The 14764-nt window shown below is 34.8% G+C and overlaps 1 long non-coding RNA gene across 1 annotated transcript in view; it reads right to left on the bottom strand.

Annotated features, from left to right (window-relative positions):
- Nucleotides 1-6168: 6168 nt before the first annotated feature.
- Nucleotides 6169-14764, bottom strand: part of LOC122215026 — a 29673-nt gene continuing 21077 nt past the window's right edge. The window contains exons 3-5 of the long non-coding RNA XR_006200199.1: nt 9668-9766; nt 6743-6841; nt 6169-6361 (exon numbers count right to left, since the gene is read on the bottom strand). This is a non-coding gene — a long non-coding RNA (uncharacterized LOC122215026). The remainder of the gene's footprint in view (nt 6362-6742; nt 6842-9667; nt 9767-14764) is intronic.

The following is a 14764-nucleotide window of genomic DNA, read 5'->3' as shown; positions in this document are numbered from 1 at the left end:
TTTCTTTTGATTTTTCTGTTTTGTTTGTTGGGGCATTTGGGGGGAGGAGTGTGTCTCATTTGAGCCATTAGGAAATCCCAAGAAATGGGATGATTTTTTTTTCTTTTCTTAAATGAGGGACCCTACAACAACAGAGGTTAAATGATTTGTGACTTGTTGCAAAGTGAAGTGACAAAGATGGGGCCAACATCAAAGTTTTCAGATTCTTAAACATTTATCAGATATCTATGTTCTTCCAACAACATTCCAAAAAATAAAAGTTTTCCACGTCCAGTTCAGAATAACCAAAATAATGGTGTCCCTTGGTTTTTCTGTGTAACCTGTTTACAGTGTCTTTTAAAATCATCTGCCAGCTGTGTCATGGTAAAACTTACACTATTCTTGGCTTGAAGTCGTCAATCATAGCTATTAAGTCCTTATGAGCTTTCGGGCAAGTCATTTAAGTGCTTTGAGTTCTAGTTTGTTAAACTGTAAAATGTCAATCAAAATATCATCACTTCAAGATTAATGAGGATTAAATTAAATAATGAGTTTGGAAACACTATATAAGCTATAGATTGTCACTAACAATTTAATGTGTATGCTTAAGTAATTTTTCAGAAAACTTCAATGGCTTCCTGTTACTTATGGAATAACGCCTGTAATCTTATAAGTCCTCTTTGACATTTATTTTCAATCTTTTTTCTGCTTATAATAATAGCCAGGATATATTGAATAATTACTTTGTACCAGGGATATGGTGGATGTTTATCATCTCAGGGAAACCCCATATCAAGACTATAATAAAGGCAATGTTATTATCCCAATTTTTTAGCTATTTATTACTTGGAAAGCTGAAGAAACTTGCCCAATTTCACAAAGAGTAGAAGGAAGTGTGGAGCAAGGAGTCAAATTGTGGCTGTGTGATTCTAGAGTAAACTTAACCATCATGTACTTTCGCTTCCAAATAAAGCATATTTCTTGAACATTACTCTAACATAAATCACACTCAGTTCTGCAAGAACTACCTTACTATACTATGAAAAGTTTTGATAGAGAAATTCACATAAATGCTGAACAATCACAACACAAAATTATCTGATTTTTTTTTTATTTCCTTTGCTAGTTGGTTGACCTAGTTAGTTCAGATCTCAGCCCCAAATGCTGCTTCATTAATGAATTTATCTTGGTGTGCCTGCCACATCTCCCTTTTCTTCTGTCCTTCACTAATTCAAGCTCTTTTATTATGCTTGGAGTTCATGCTAATGTCCCCTTTGAGCATTTATCATAGCTATAGTTAAAAATGAATTGGACTATTAGTCTTATCATTTCTGTACTTCTCATTAGAAAGTGCCATGAGGGCAGAGGTCATTGTCTATTGATATATCTTGCACAGTAACATTTTCTTTTATAAAATGTCTATTTTTGAGAGAGAGAAAAAGGAGGGGGGAGAGAGAGCAGGGGAGGGCCAGAGGGGGTAGTGGACAGAGGATCTGAAGCAGGCTCTGTGCTGAGAAGCGAGGCTGAAACTCATGAACCATGAGATCATGACCTGGGTAAAAGTCCGGTGCTTAACCAACTGAGCCACCCAGGTGCCGCAAATTGCACAGTAAATTCTTAATAAAAACCTATTGAGTGAATGGTTAATGAATGAATGAATCTCATCTTCCTTTGTTTTATCACTTTAATTTATATACTGTTTCATTGTTTGAAAATCCATTTTCTTTGTTTTTTTTTCCCCCTATGAATTGTTCTGTTTGTATAATGAATTTTCAAACTTCCTGGCCAATCCTAATTGACTAAAAATATTTATAGGAATTTCCCATAGCTATATCTGTGCCAATGACAACTAAATTGACAATTTCTTCCTCTTTAAATATCAGATTTCTGAAATACAAGTAGATTAAGTCAGCTAACAAAACAAGAAACAGAATCTTTTTATGTTTTGCACATTGCTGTTAAGCTGCATTTTGAATGTGGCTTTGAAATTTGCATAATCATTCATGAATCCCCTTTCATTTGAATGTCTTAGTAATGACAACTTAAGATATATTGTTTACTGCTTATTCAAAATAAATTTCAATTATCAAAGTAGATCTTTATGTGTGCACCTGTTTCCATATTTGCTATGGACTCAATTAGTAATATGATCATGTATGCTGATGCTGTTTTGAAACTGTGACTTGAAATATACCATGGTAACTTCTGCAATATTAGAGAACAGTGGTTTTTTTAATCCTGTTAAATCATCTAGGCTGGAATTTTAAAACTTGAAATATCCAGCATATGCCACACTAAATTTACCAATGTTTATGCTGTAGATAGCTCAATATATCAAAGCTTCAAAACATTGTAGAAATATGCTTGGCTGCTGCTAATTCTATCCAGAGGTGAACTCTAATTCCTGGGGAAATCTATGTCTTCCTATGAGCTCAATTACAGAATTTTGTCTTCATTGTGCTGTAACATAGAAAATATTTTTAAATTCTATTTTTTAGGGAATATATTGGATTTTATTCATCATTTAATTCTACCATCTTAGTGATGCCCCTAACAGGGTAAACTGTCCATTTTAGAGTATTAGAAAGTTATAAACTCAGAAAAACCTGTTCTACTTCTACCCCTTACCATTTGGGTAAAACTAAGTGTATATAAAACTCTTTAAATCCTTCTCATTCTGTAAAATGTATAGTACTAGTTCATGCCTTATAGAATTTTTGTGAAGATTCAATGATAAAATGTCTGGAAGAGTTTAGCACAGATCCTAGCGTATAGTAAATGCTCAATAAATATTAATCATCATTTTTATTACCATTATTATCGTAGTGTTCATGTGTAAGTAATTTTGTCATTTACATGGCATGTGCTATCTGTTCTTTGCATATGTATGAGTCTACTTTTCTCTAGACAACATGGATTTGGTACCTGGTTGGCAACATTGTTCTTTCTACCATTCTTATTGCCTTAAATACAGTAAACAGTCATTTAATGGAAAGCTGATTTGTTGGTATATGTCTGCATTACAGTGAATTCACTTGCCTTCCAGAAGTGTCATTTGAGCACCTTTTTCTACGTGACACTGGGAAACAAAGGGGACTAACGCAATATTACAGGTGGCTTTTAAATTCAAAATGTATCCAAAAACCTAGTAATTTTAAAGCTATGGGTAATTCCAAACTCTAGAGAAATAGAGAAACAAAAATAGCTCTGAATAATAATATTCTTAAAGCATTTGTGCCAAATGAGGTATTTGCAAGTTAATTGTCTAATCTAATGTAGTCACAGTTGAATAACTTTGGAAGTAATTGGGGAAACAAAGCATTGATAAATGTGTGTGTGTGTATGTGTGTGTGTGTGTTTGTGCACGTGCATGCACACATGTATGGTTCCTTGAATAATAGCATCTAACATGGGCAATTTTCTTATAATTTTAAAATAGAATTAAAAACCAACACATTGTTGAACACAATTTTCAAGATGGAAATAATTATCTTTATGTATATCTATAGTATTTTAAATAGTTGATCTAGAAAATCCTGTCCAAGTCAAGTTTATAGTACTGGAGATATCCTAAAATTCAGCATACTTCTCATATTTATTTTATTTTTTAAATAGGCACTGATAAGAGGAGGAAAGTGTCAATTTATTAGTTTTAGTAAAAGGCGAAAGATTTATGCGATTTGAAGAGAAACCAGAGGCATCAATTTATTAGTTTTAGAATAAAAACTTATTGGGTTTTGTTCCTATTGGTTCCTCATTAGTTCAATAGGCTCCCAAACAGATTTTCTTTTTGAAGAAAAGTGCCCTACAAATGGAGAAGTTTGCACAATGCAAACCTAACAAATGAAAGTGGCAAGGATGAGGCTGATAAGGTAGGCTGCCATCAAATCATCATGGACTTTGAATAACACGGTAAGGCTGGGTTTGAGTAGGGTAGTAACATGATCAAATCTATATTTAGAAATCACTTTTAAGGACTTGGATGATGGACTAGAGTAGGGGAGAAATCAGAGGTGAGCAAAATAATTTGGAAGTCCCAACAGGAAAAAAAAAAAAAAAAAAAACAAAGGAAATCCCAATAGGGATGGAAGTAAGGGTATGGAAGTTCCAACGGGGAAAGGAATTAAATTAAGGATTTACAGGGCCTTATCAATAGTTATCTTTGTAAGAGGAGGAAAAACAAGGAGTTGAACCTTGTGTATTTCAATCATGCAGGATGTTTACATATTTTTAACTATAGCTTTGCACAGTGTCAGCATAACAAAGCCCCCCCCCCCACCAAATTAAGGTACCTCAACAAACAAGGAAGATAAAGAATTTCATAAAATTAGTATAATACCAGAACAAAGAGTAGGGAGGGGGAGGGGAGGGATAGAAGCATACCTATATATATTACATCTGTATTACATATGTATCATACATATGTATTACATGTATTAGTCATTTGTACACATATATATTATAAATGCATATAGAACATTGAAAAGTTTTCCAGCCTCAAGTGATTTGAAAGGCAGCAAGAGAGTAATTTAAATACAAGCAAGCTAGATTCAGGAAAGAGGAAGTGATGAGTTTGATTTAGCTCATTAGTAGCAAAATATTTTATAATTAATTATTATTAGTTACAAATAGAGCAGAGGAGCATAGAAGTAGGTCTTCTAAATAGTGGGTGAATGGTTGTGGGAGAGACAAGGATAGATAATGAATAAAGCAAAAATTTGGTCTCAGAGAGCCTTCTTTAATAATAATTATAATTGTAATTTAACATACCATAAATTTGAAAAAGTTTACAGCATTGATTGATGGATCCACTGAATCACTGGGAAATTCTTCTCTTTCTGGTTTAACTGGTGCTTGTGAAAACATATATCTTTGCTCAAGCATTAATAAAAAAGAGCTGGAAAAGAATTTGAACTCTCTTTTCTTTGACGTATGAAGAAGGAAGGTTTAATTTGGGGAAAGAATAGAGAAGCCTTTTATGCTTTTTGTTAAGAGTAGCCAAATGCTGGAAAAGTATGATAGCAAGGAAATGGAAGGTGTGTTGCTAACTGCTCAAAAAAAGAGAATTAATGCCTTAATACCATCCGATCTGTACCAGGATGATTGGCTATAAAATGAGTTTTCATTTCATTTAAATAGAATTGATCAAAATATTAATTGATCACATTTAATTTATCACAGTTATCACTACAAATAGCCTCTTAAAGTTATTAGGTAACATCTGTAGGACATCTAGAGGACACATCTGGGCTCACCAGCATCAGGAATAATCTCTTGCTGTCTTTCCTCTTTTGCAGCATTTCACACTGACATGCTCAGTAAGCTTCAGTGATTTGAACTCACCATGTGCATGTACCTTAAATGTGATAAGCTGTGTAGTGCACACATACAACCTAAGGGCAAGAAATGGGATGCCAAAGGTTAGACTGTGTAGGGGTGGGGGGAAACACACCAACTAAAAACAAGATAAGAAAAATAATTTTTCCTATACAGTATCGAAAAATTTTTGGCATGTACAATGCAGTGAAAATTGAGTTCAACTGGTTTGAGAAAGTGTTCAAAAATTCAGTCCAAGTTCCACTAGTGGCTCAAAATATGACCTTGTACATGCCTTGTAACTCAGTTTTTTATCTTCCTAAAGAGTACAAATGTTCTTGGAAGTAGAAAATAAGCCAAATAAAATCATGAGGTATTAAGATGCATTTGGAAGTTCTTTGGAGGTCAAGAGTTTTGAAATTCTACATGTAATACAAAATCCAAGAAGAAAAAATGAATTTTCTTCTGCTCTAGTATAGTAATCTAAGTATTCATCTCTCAGCTAAATATCCAGATTATCTCTCTATAGCTATCTAAAGTTCATTTATATGAACACTTTCTCACTTTCCTGATAAAATTCATTTTTATCAACCTTCATGCAGTTTGAATTTCTGTATCCTCTGCAGTGTCAGCACCAGAGAAATATTATTTCCAACTAGTCAAAGACTGAGGAAAGCCAAAAGGTTAGTGGTAGATGGGGGAAGGGCTTTGCTGTAGAATTTGATATCTTAAAGGCAAGCGGTTTCATTTCCAGAGAGCTTGAGTATAATGTGATTTATCATATCAGTACCATGTAGAGCAAAGATTTTACTAAATTCAGGGAGATAAGGGAGAAAACAATAACTACAATAACCACTGAAACATAGCCTCAAATAATATTGGTGAACTATTAATGCCAGGGAAAGAAATGCAGTGGACAGATCAGTTTCTATAAGGAGTAATCTTGGTTTTTGGTTTGTTTTTTTTGTTTGTTTGTGTGGTGTCTTTTTTTTTTTTTTTGACATTGTATCTGTTTCACATCAAAAGGGAGAAGGGCTCCTCTTCATCACCAGCTTCCAGTGCTGTTCTAAATTTAAACAAAAAGATGCTAAATGTGTGCAAGAAAGAATGGTAAACATTTTAGTCACATAAACACAGACATCATAATTACTGCCATTAGCATTATACTAGTCACTGAATAAATTCATTTCTGATAATATAGGCCCAAGTAAAAGTTTGTATATCTCTTACATAGTAATCCAAAAAATAAATGGCCTAGGGCTTATATGGTGGTTTCATTGTAGCAAAGACCAAGACCCTTTATTTAGGTCATTATATATCTGCCAATATTACATAACTTCTCTTCAGCTCTTGCTAAGCCATTTACATTCAGCCAACCAGAAGGAAAAGGTAATGGAAAAGGGAAAGGGGCAGGCATGATGCTTCTTTTAAAAGAAGTTCTGATTACCTCAACTTGTAATCCATTGGTGAGGACACAGGCACATTTGATGCAGGGGAGACTAGAAATTGTCTTTATAGCTGTGCGGCCATATGCCTCATTCAAGTTCTATAGAAGAAGGGTAGAATGGGTATGTGATGATCTGCTCTCAATCTTGTCTCTCCCCTAAACACACACACACACACACACACACACACACACACACCAACAGCAACAACAAAACCCCCACAAAAAACCAAGTTGCCCACCACTTGTCTCTCCCCTATAGGTTCAATTCCTTTCTTCCTACACATCAAACCACAACACAAGGAGCCACATCAAGACCTGATGGAGAGGGCCAAATATTACCTACCCAGAGATGGACTTTGACCTGGATGCAACTTTGGAATTGTTTCCCTTTTAGGGGGAGTGAATATCCCAAAGGAGACCATTCTTCTTGATGTGGCTCATCATGCTTAGGATATTAAAACATAGAGGAAATGTCTTTTTCTCTCCTCTATGCCAATATAAAATGGTGAAACAAGAATTTAAAACTGATTAAAACTGTTTTTTTTTTTAAAGAAAGCATGGGAAATTCATAGCAGTTACTGAATGATCACAACCATCAAATCTCACTGGGCAAAAGTGGAGAAAAATCTGTCTTGTACTGAATTAAGTTCCTTGGATAACCCAAGTAGCTCATTATAATGCCCTCTGGATATTTGTGATTATGGTCCTTGGTTTAGTCCTTTATGACACTTTCCTTGTCCTTACCCTTCATAATGAAAATATTGAAAAGTATTTTTTTAGAAGCTAGTTTAGTCCACATCATGATTGCAGGTTCGAGATAGGGTTTTGCTTTAAGGTTAGGAAAATAATAAGCTTCTGTAGGTGGTTTGTTTCTTTGGAAATACAATTTTTAGTAGGCTTCTAGTCAATTCTGTCTGCAGGTAATCATAAGTAAAAATGTCATAAAAAGATATTTTTTATACTTAAACATACTGGTCTTTAATTTACTGGCTTTTTTTTCTCTCAAACTTGAATGGACTCAGCGCTCCACATCTGAATCTCAGTTTTGCCCCTGAGCTCGTTTTCATTGTCTGGCTGAAAACTCTTGGTAGGAACTGCTTGGCAAAACGTGAGGCTACAGTCTTACCTGCTACAAACTCTACCTTTTCAGAGAAACCTGTTCTAACTAGCCTACGTTGTACTGTCACTGGTAGAACTTTAAAAAAATCAACAAAAAGAAACTAACAGACCTATATTCTGAGGTTTTCACGTCAATTCTACAGTTATAAGCTCTATAACTTGCAGGTCTATAATTTTTCAAGTCTGCTTTTCAAAGTATCTTAAGCAGCAGTGTAATGAAACATTTGTCTGTATAACAAAGGTCTGCTACCCTGCAGCTTGCCTCCCCTTGCTGATTTCCAACAATCACAAAAAGACAGCCACACATTTTGGATTGCTTGGTATTTTTTTTTCTTTTAGCATTGCTCTTCTGGGTACCATCTGTATTACACAAATTTGTAAATGTTAGCAATAGAATAGTTAAAAATAGAGGTATTTATATCTTTCCCAATAACTGTTCAGACATCCAAAATAAATACAGAGAAAGTAGAACAAAGGAAATAATAAAAACAATAAGAGACATATATTAAATACATAAGTCAAAATTGTTTCTTATAAATGACTTATAATAATGACAAACCTCTGGTAAAATTGAATTAAAACACAGAAGACAAGACCAAAAATCAGAAGTTAATATTTAGACAACAGATGTTGCACATATGAAGCAGTAATAAGAGTATGTTATGAAAAATGTCATTCCAGTAAATTTCAAACTCAAATGCAATGGACCAAATTCTTATAAAAATTAACATCACTGATAGTAATTCAAAAAATAGAAAGCTTCATAGACCTATAGATATTAGAAAAATTGAATTAGTCAAAAATATTTGTGCACAGAAAAGTTAAGCCAGAGGTAAATTCCCCAGAGTTCTGTCAAAATATTTAAAGAAAAAAAAATCTATGCAATCTCTCCTGGAAGAAAAGAGGAAATTACTCTATTCATATAATGAAGCTGGTATTACCTTGGTACCAAACCTAAGAAGAACATTTTGTGAACAACAACAACAAAAAAATGACATACCAATTTCACTTGTGAACATAGAAGAAAATAGTTCTAAGATATGAGAAGTCTAATAACGTATGACCAAGTTGAGTTTATTCTAGTAATGAAAACTGGTTTAACACTAGAAAATTAACAAATGTAATCCTGCATGATTCATATAAACAAAAAATATAACTCTGGTGGAAAGAGAACAGTTTTGTTCTATAGTTTTGCTTTCATAGCCTCTCATCCAATTTTCAAACCTGAGCCAATTTGTATACCTGGAATGTTGTACCCAAAGAGGCAGCCTGATCTTGTTTCCATAGGTATAGCCAGTAATTTTCTTTCTATTCTTCTGCTAATTATTCATCTGCAATTATTCATCACACTGACTATATCTCAGAAAGAGGGAAACAGACTTTTCCAGGATAGATGGTAATTTCGAACTGAGATAAACCTTGGAAAAGTGAAATATTTTCTGGCCTACCCACAGAGAGGACATTTATGGAAGTGAGATAAGCAAAATTTTGGCCTAAAACCATTATACAGTGGACCCAGTGAGTGTGCAAAAGCACCTAAGGGTCATTTCCTCAATTTCTGGATACATCCAAAACATACTCATCCATGAGGAGGATCCTTACATTATCTCACTCACCCAAAGAATAAAGTCTACTATCCTAGAAGGGGCAAGTAAAATACTCTGGAAGTAATACACCTCTCTTTTTCTTTAAACTGAGATCCATGTTCTTTTATTTACACATTACAAAATAATACATGAACAGATACATGATTATTTTTGCATATTTAAGAAAACATCATTATATAGAGAGTAAAAATAAAAATACCTTTCACTATAGTCTTGATTCCCCCCTCATATCACACCATGCAGCTCCCCACAGGTAACCAGTGACAGTATTCAGCAGAACTGGGAACTGTGAGATCCACTTAAAAAAAAATTGTGGTAAAAAACACGTAACATGAATTCTCTTCTCAACAAAATTTTAAGTGCACATTATAGCATTGCTAACTGTATGCACATTGTTATAAAGCAAAACTCCAGAACATTTTTTTTAAGTAGGCTCCACACTCACGGGGCTTGAGATCAAGACCTGAGCCAAGATCAAGAGTCAGATGCTTAAGCAACTAAGACACCCAGTCCCCCTACCCCCTAGAACTTTTTCATTTTGCATGACTAACACTCTATATCCACTGAAGAGCAATTCTGTTTCCCCTCCACCTCCAGTCCCTGGCAACCACCATTCTACTTTCTGCTCCTATGAGTTTGATTATTTTAGATATTTGTATAAGTACAATTATGCATAGTATGTCCTCCTGTGACTGACTTCACTTAGTATAATGTCCTCATGGTTTCCCCATGTTGTAGCTTATGACAGGATTTCCTTCTTTTACAAGACACAATAATAACCCATTTGTGTGTGTGTGTGTGTGTGTGTGTGTGTGTGTGTGTGTGTGTGTGTAATCTGTTTATTCTTTTATTTTGATGGACATTTAGGTGTTTCCACCCCTTTGCTATTGTGAATAATGCTGCAATTAATATGGGAGTGCAAATATCTCTTCAAGATCTTGATTTCAGTTTGTTTGGACAAATGCCAACAAATGCAATTGCTGGATCATATAGTACCTCTCTGTTTTGAATTATTGGAGGAATTTCCAGACTATTTTCCATAGTGGCTACACCATTATAAATTCCTACCAACAGTACTCAAGAGTTCTGATTTCTCCACATCCTTACTAATGTTTGTTATTTTCTGTTTTTTTAATAATATCTCATTGAGATAATATCTCTTTGTAGTTTCGATTTGCACTTCCCTGATGATTAGTGATATTCAGCATCTTTTTATATAGCTGTTGTTCTTTTTTGTTTGTTTTCTTTAGAGAAATGTCTATTCAAGTCCTTTGCCTATTTTTAAGTAAAGAAAACTATTATTTTGCTATTGACTTGTGGGAGTTCCTTAGATATTTTGAATATTAACCCATTATCAGATATATGTATTGTGGATATTTTCTCCCATTCCACAGGTTGCCATTCACTCTTTTGATTATTTCCTTTGCTGTACAAAAGCTTTTTTGGTTCGATGTAGTCCCATTTGTCTATTTTTATTTTTGTTACCTGTGCTTTTGGTGTCCTATTGAAGAAATCTTGCCAAACCAATATTATGAAGCTTTTTTTCTATGTTTTCTCATAGTAGTTTTATAGTTTCAGGTCTTATGTTAACTCTTTAATTTATATTGAGTTGAATTTTATGTATGTTGTAAGGTTAGGCCCCAATTTTGTGCTCTTGCATGTAGATACTTAATTTTTCCAACACCATTTATTGAAGATACTATTATTTCCCCAGTGTTCTGTCCTGTTAAACAGCATTTGACTATATATGAGTGGGGTTGTTTTGGGGATCACTATTCTTTTCCATCAGTTTATGTGTCCATTTTATATCAGTACAATATGGTTTTGATTATTGTAACTCTGTAATATGTTTTTCAGTCAAGAAGCATGAGGCTTCCAGCTTTTTTTCTTTTCCAGTATTGTTTTGGATATTCAAGGTGTTTTGTGTTTCTATATGAACTTTAGGATCATTTTTTCTATTTCTTCAAAAATGCCATTGGGATTTGATAGAGCTTACATTGAACCTATATATCAGTCTGAGTACTATGGATATTTTTAGCAATATTTAGTCTTCGAATCCATGAACACAGGATGTATTTCTATTTATTTGTGTCTTCTTCAATTTGAGCAACATTTTATAGTTTTCAGTGTATAAGTCTCTCATCTCCTTCATAAGTTCACTCCTAGGTATTTTATTATTTTTGATGCTATTGTAATGGGATTACCTTGTCAATTACCTTTTTAGAATATGCCTTGTTGGTGTTTTCAAGTTTGTTGATTTAGGAACATTTGAGCAGCATCAATTCTCCCAGATTTCTTTCTCAGTGGCTCCCAGGCATCTAGAGTATGTAGGGTCCCCTTAGTGCTCTGAAACAGTCATGACAGAAACCAGTCCCTTGGCAAGCTCCTTGTAAAGATAGAATGTTGGACTCATGTTTCAAGCCCTTCATTTCCCAGGAAGAAGCAGGAGTTTTCTTCTTTTCATTCTACGCTAAGATTATGGCTAGTAAATGAGTGCTAATCCAAACCATCAACTTTATTCTTAGTAGCCCCCAACATGACTTTCTGTCCTGTCAGTGCTTAGATTCAGGCAATACAGAAGCCAGTACTTTGGGTAGCCCCCTCCCTGCCTCCACACAGGTCAAAATATTTGGTACATGTTTTAGTCTTCTCTTTCCATCTTCAGGGTAGAACCAGGTACTGGGAATTTTCTTGCAGATCACCATGCTTTGATGTCTCCGGTTTCATGCTCACCTGGGTTACAGGAGCTTCTTAACATGTTTTCTCCATTTCTCCAGGGAATTAGTCCATGTATTGTTAAGTCTGTATTTCTGTGGGTGGAAGGAGGGTCTGGGGCTTTCTTCATCACCATCTTGCTGACATCATCCTCTGGAAGTAATCCATCACAATAATCTCTTTTTACATCAGAACTATTTATATCCCAGGAAGAATTTTCATCAAATACGATGCAGATGGCAGTGATTCCTCAAACAGCTTCATTGAATATGCCCATTTGACTAGTATAGAAGAGTCACAATAGGTTATCATAAACTTAATTTAAAAGTGTCACCAATTGAAGCTGCCTTTTTCATCTGTCAAATGCACATATCCTCTATACCAATTAGAAAAAAAACCTACCTGAAACAGTCTTTTAACTGGCATAAACAGCAATTTATCTTTATTTATTTATTTTTTTACCTCAGAACTATGCCAACTCTCCCACTCTATGTTATGGTCAATTTCAACAGGATCTTTGTTAATATCCAGAAGGACATTTTTCTCACCACCATATTGGTGATATGCTGATTAGATTTGGTGGCAGTGGGTAATAAACACCTTCAATGCTTTTGTAAGACACGTATATGACAGAGTGACATCTAAAAGTTAGAAAACTCAGGATCTGCTACTTCACTAACATTTCTATTTATCCAGTGGTATAGGGGAGGGGTCAGCAAGCATTTTCTGTGAAGAAATAGTAAATATTTTAATTCTTTTTAATGTTTATTTCTGAGAGAGCAAAACAGAGCATGAGCTGAAGAGGGAGGGAGGAAGGGAGAGAGAGACAGAGACAGAGAGACAGAGAGAGAGAAACTGAAGCGGGCTCCAGGATCTGAGCTGTCAGCACGGAGCCTGAAGCAGGGCTCCAACTCATGAGCCGTGAGGTCATAACCTGAGCTGAAGTCCGCGCTTAACCGGCTGAGCCACCCAGGTGCCCCTAGATAGTAAATATTTTAGGCTTTGTGGTCCATATGGTCTGTATCACAACTACTCAGCTCTGCTAGTGTATTATACATGCAGCCATAGATAACAGTTAAATGAATAAGTGAACCTCTGTTTTAATAAAACCTTATTTATAAAAATAGGTGTCAAACCCGATTTGGACTTATTTTTCTGACTCCTAGTCTACAGCATATCATGATAATGCAGCAAGGTAAAGCTTCTCATTATACCTTGTACTTATCTTTTTCTTATTTATCTTTGGCATAATTGATCTCTCAAAGACTGAGGTGACCCACAACAGTACATTTCTCAAGTTTTCTTTCACTATTGAAAGATTAAATTTTTCCTTATTGATTTAAGTTTCTCTAATAAAGAAATTTCTTTGTAATATACACAATACAGAGTTTTAAGTCTCCTTTGGTGCTTTTGGCTTTCCTGCATTATTTTCTTAATTCTGAAAACATCTTAATGTAAGATTTTGTGTATTATTTACTAGACTGAATTTTTTCCTAAATTTCATTAAGAATGCAAAGCATATATAAAATTGTCTTTGGTTTCTTGTAGATCATGTTCTCCAGTATGCTTATCCTATACAACTTCCTTCATTTTTTTATTATAAAATATTTTACATTTTCCATGTTGCTGTTTTCCTTTTTCTCTTTATTCCTTATGAAGAACAAAAATATATGTATGCAGTGTTTATTTGAAATTTCAGGGTGAATGTATTCTGTCTCATTTTTTTAATTCTTTTTTTAACGTTTATTTATTTTTGAGAAGAGAGAGACAGAGCACGAGTGGGGAAGGAGAGAGAAAGAGGGAGACACAGAATCTGAAACAGGCTGCAGGCTCTGAGATGTCAGCACAGAGCCCGACACGGGGCTCGAACTCATGGACCATGAGATCATGACCTGAGCTGAAGTCGGATGCTTAACCGACTGAGCCACCCACGCGCCCCTATTTTGTCTCATTTTTATAGCTAGTCCTACCTAAGTATATCATTTACCCCTTTTCAGATCCTAAATTTAAGGACAAGTTCATGTGCACAGGGTCTTCTCACAATGGTGTTGTACAGAAAGCATTTACCTTGTGGAGCTTTGCTGAGATGTGATGAGATGTTCACTTGTTTCCATTCCCTGTTTCTCAGAGTATCATGAGGGAAATTTATTCCTGGATAGTTTGAAATAGTCTGAATTTCTTACTTTTCAAAAGTAGCTTATAAACCCTATAAGTTTTACAATACAGTTCTCCATATACTCTTTATGAATCGACCACAAAATCCCAGCAGGCAATAGTCAGATGCCACTTGTAGAAGGTGATGATTTCAGAATAGATATAAAAGTAATATCTTGAGGAGACAGAGATGGGGCCTGGCAGGTGAGCTCTGGTTGTGTCAGAAGGCAGCTTGTGTGAAATCCTGGATTATTGTTAGATTTTCTTTTCATCCTCACAGGCTCCAAGGCTCTGATGCAGTAATTAACCATATTTATGTGTGGAAACCATCTATTATGTTCCTTCATTGTGGCAGTGTTTCTATTTCATAAGCATGAGTCTCTTAAGGAGCCCTTTCCAATTTAGTTTATCTGCAATGTAATTAGAG

This window comes from Panthera leo, chromosome A3 (assembly GCF_018350215.1).
Source record: "Panthera leo isolate Ple1 chromosome A3, P.leo_Ple1_pat1.1, whole genome shotgun sequence".
In the NCBI taxonomy this organism is placed as follows: domain Eukaryota; kingdom Metazoa; phylum Chordata; class Mammalia; order Carnivora; family Felidae; genus Panthera; species Panthera leo.
This window is presented reverse-complemented; position numbering and strand designations above follow the sequence as displayed.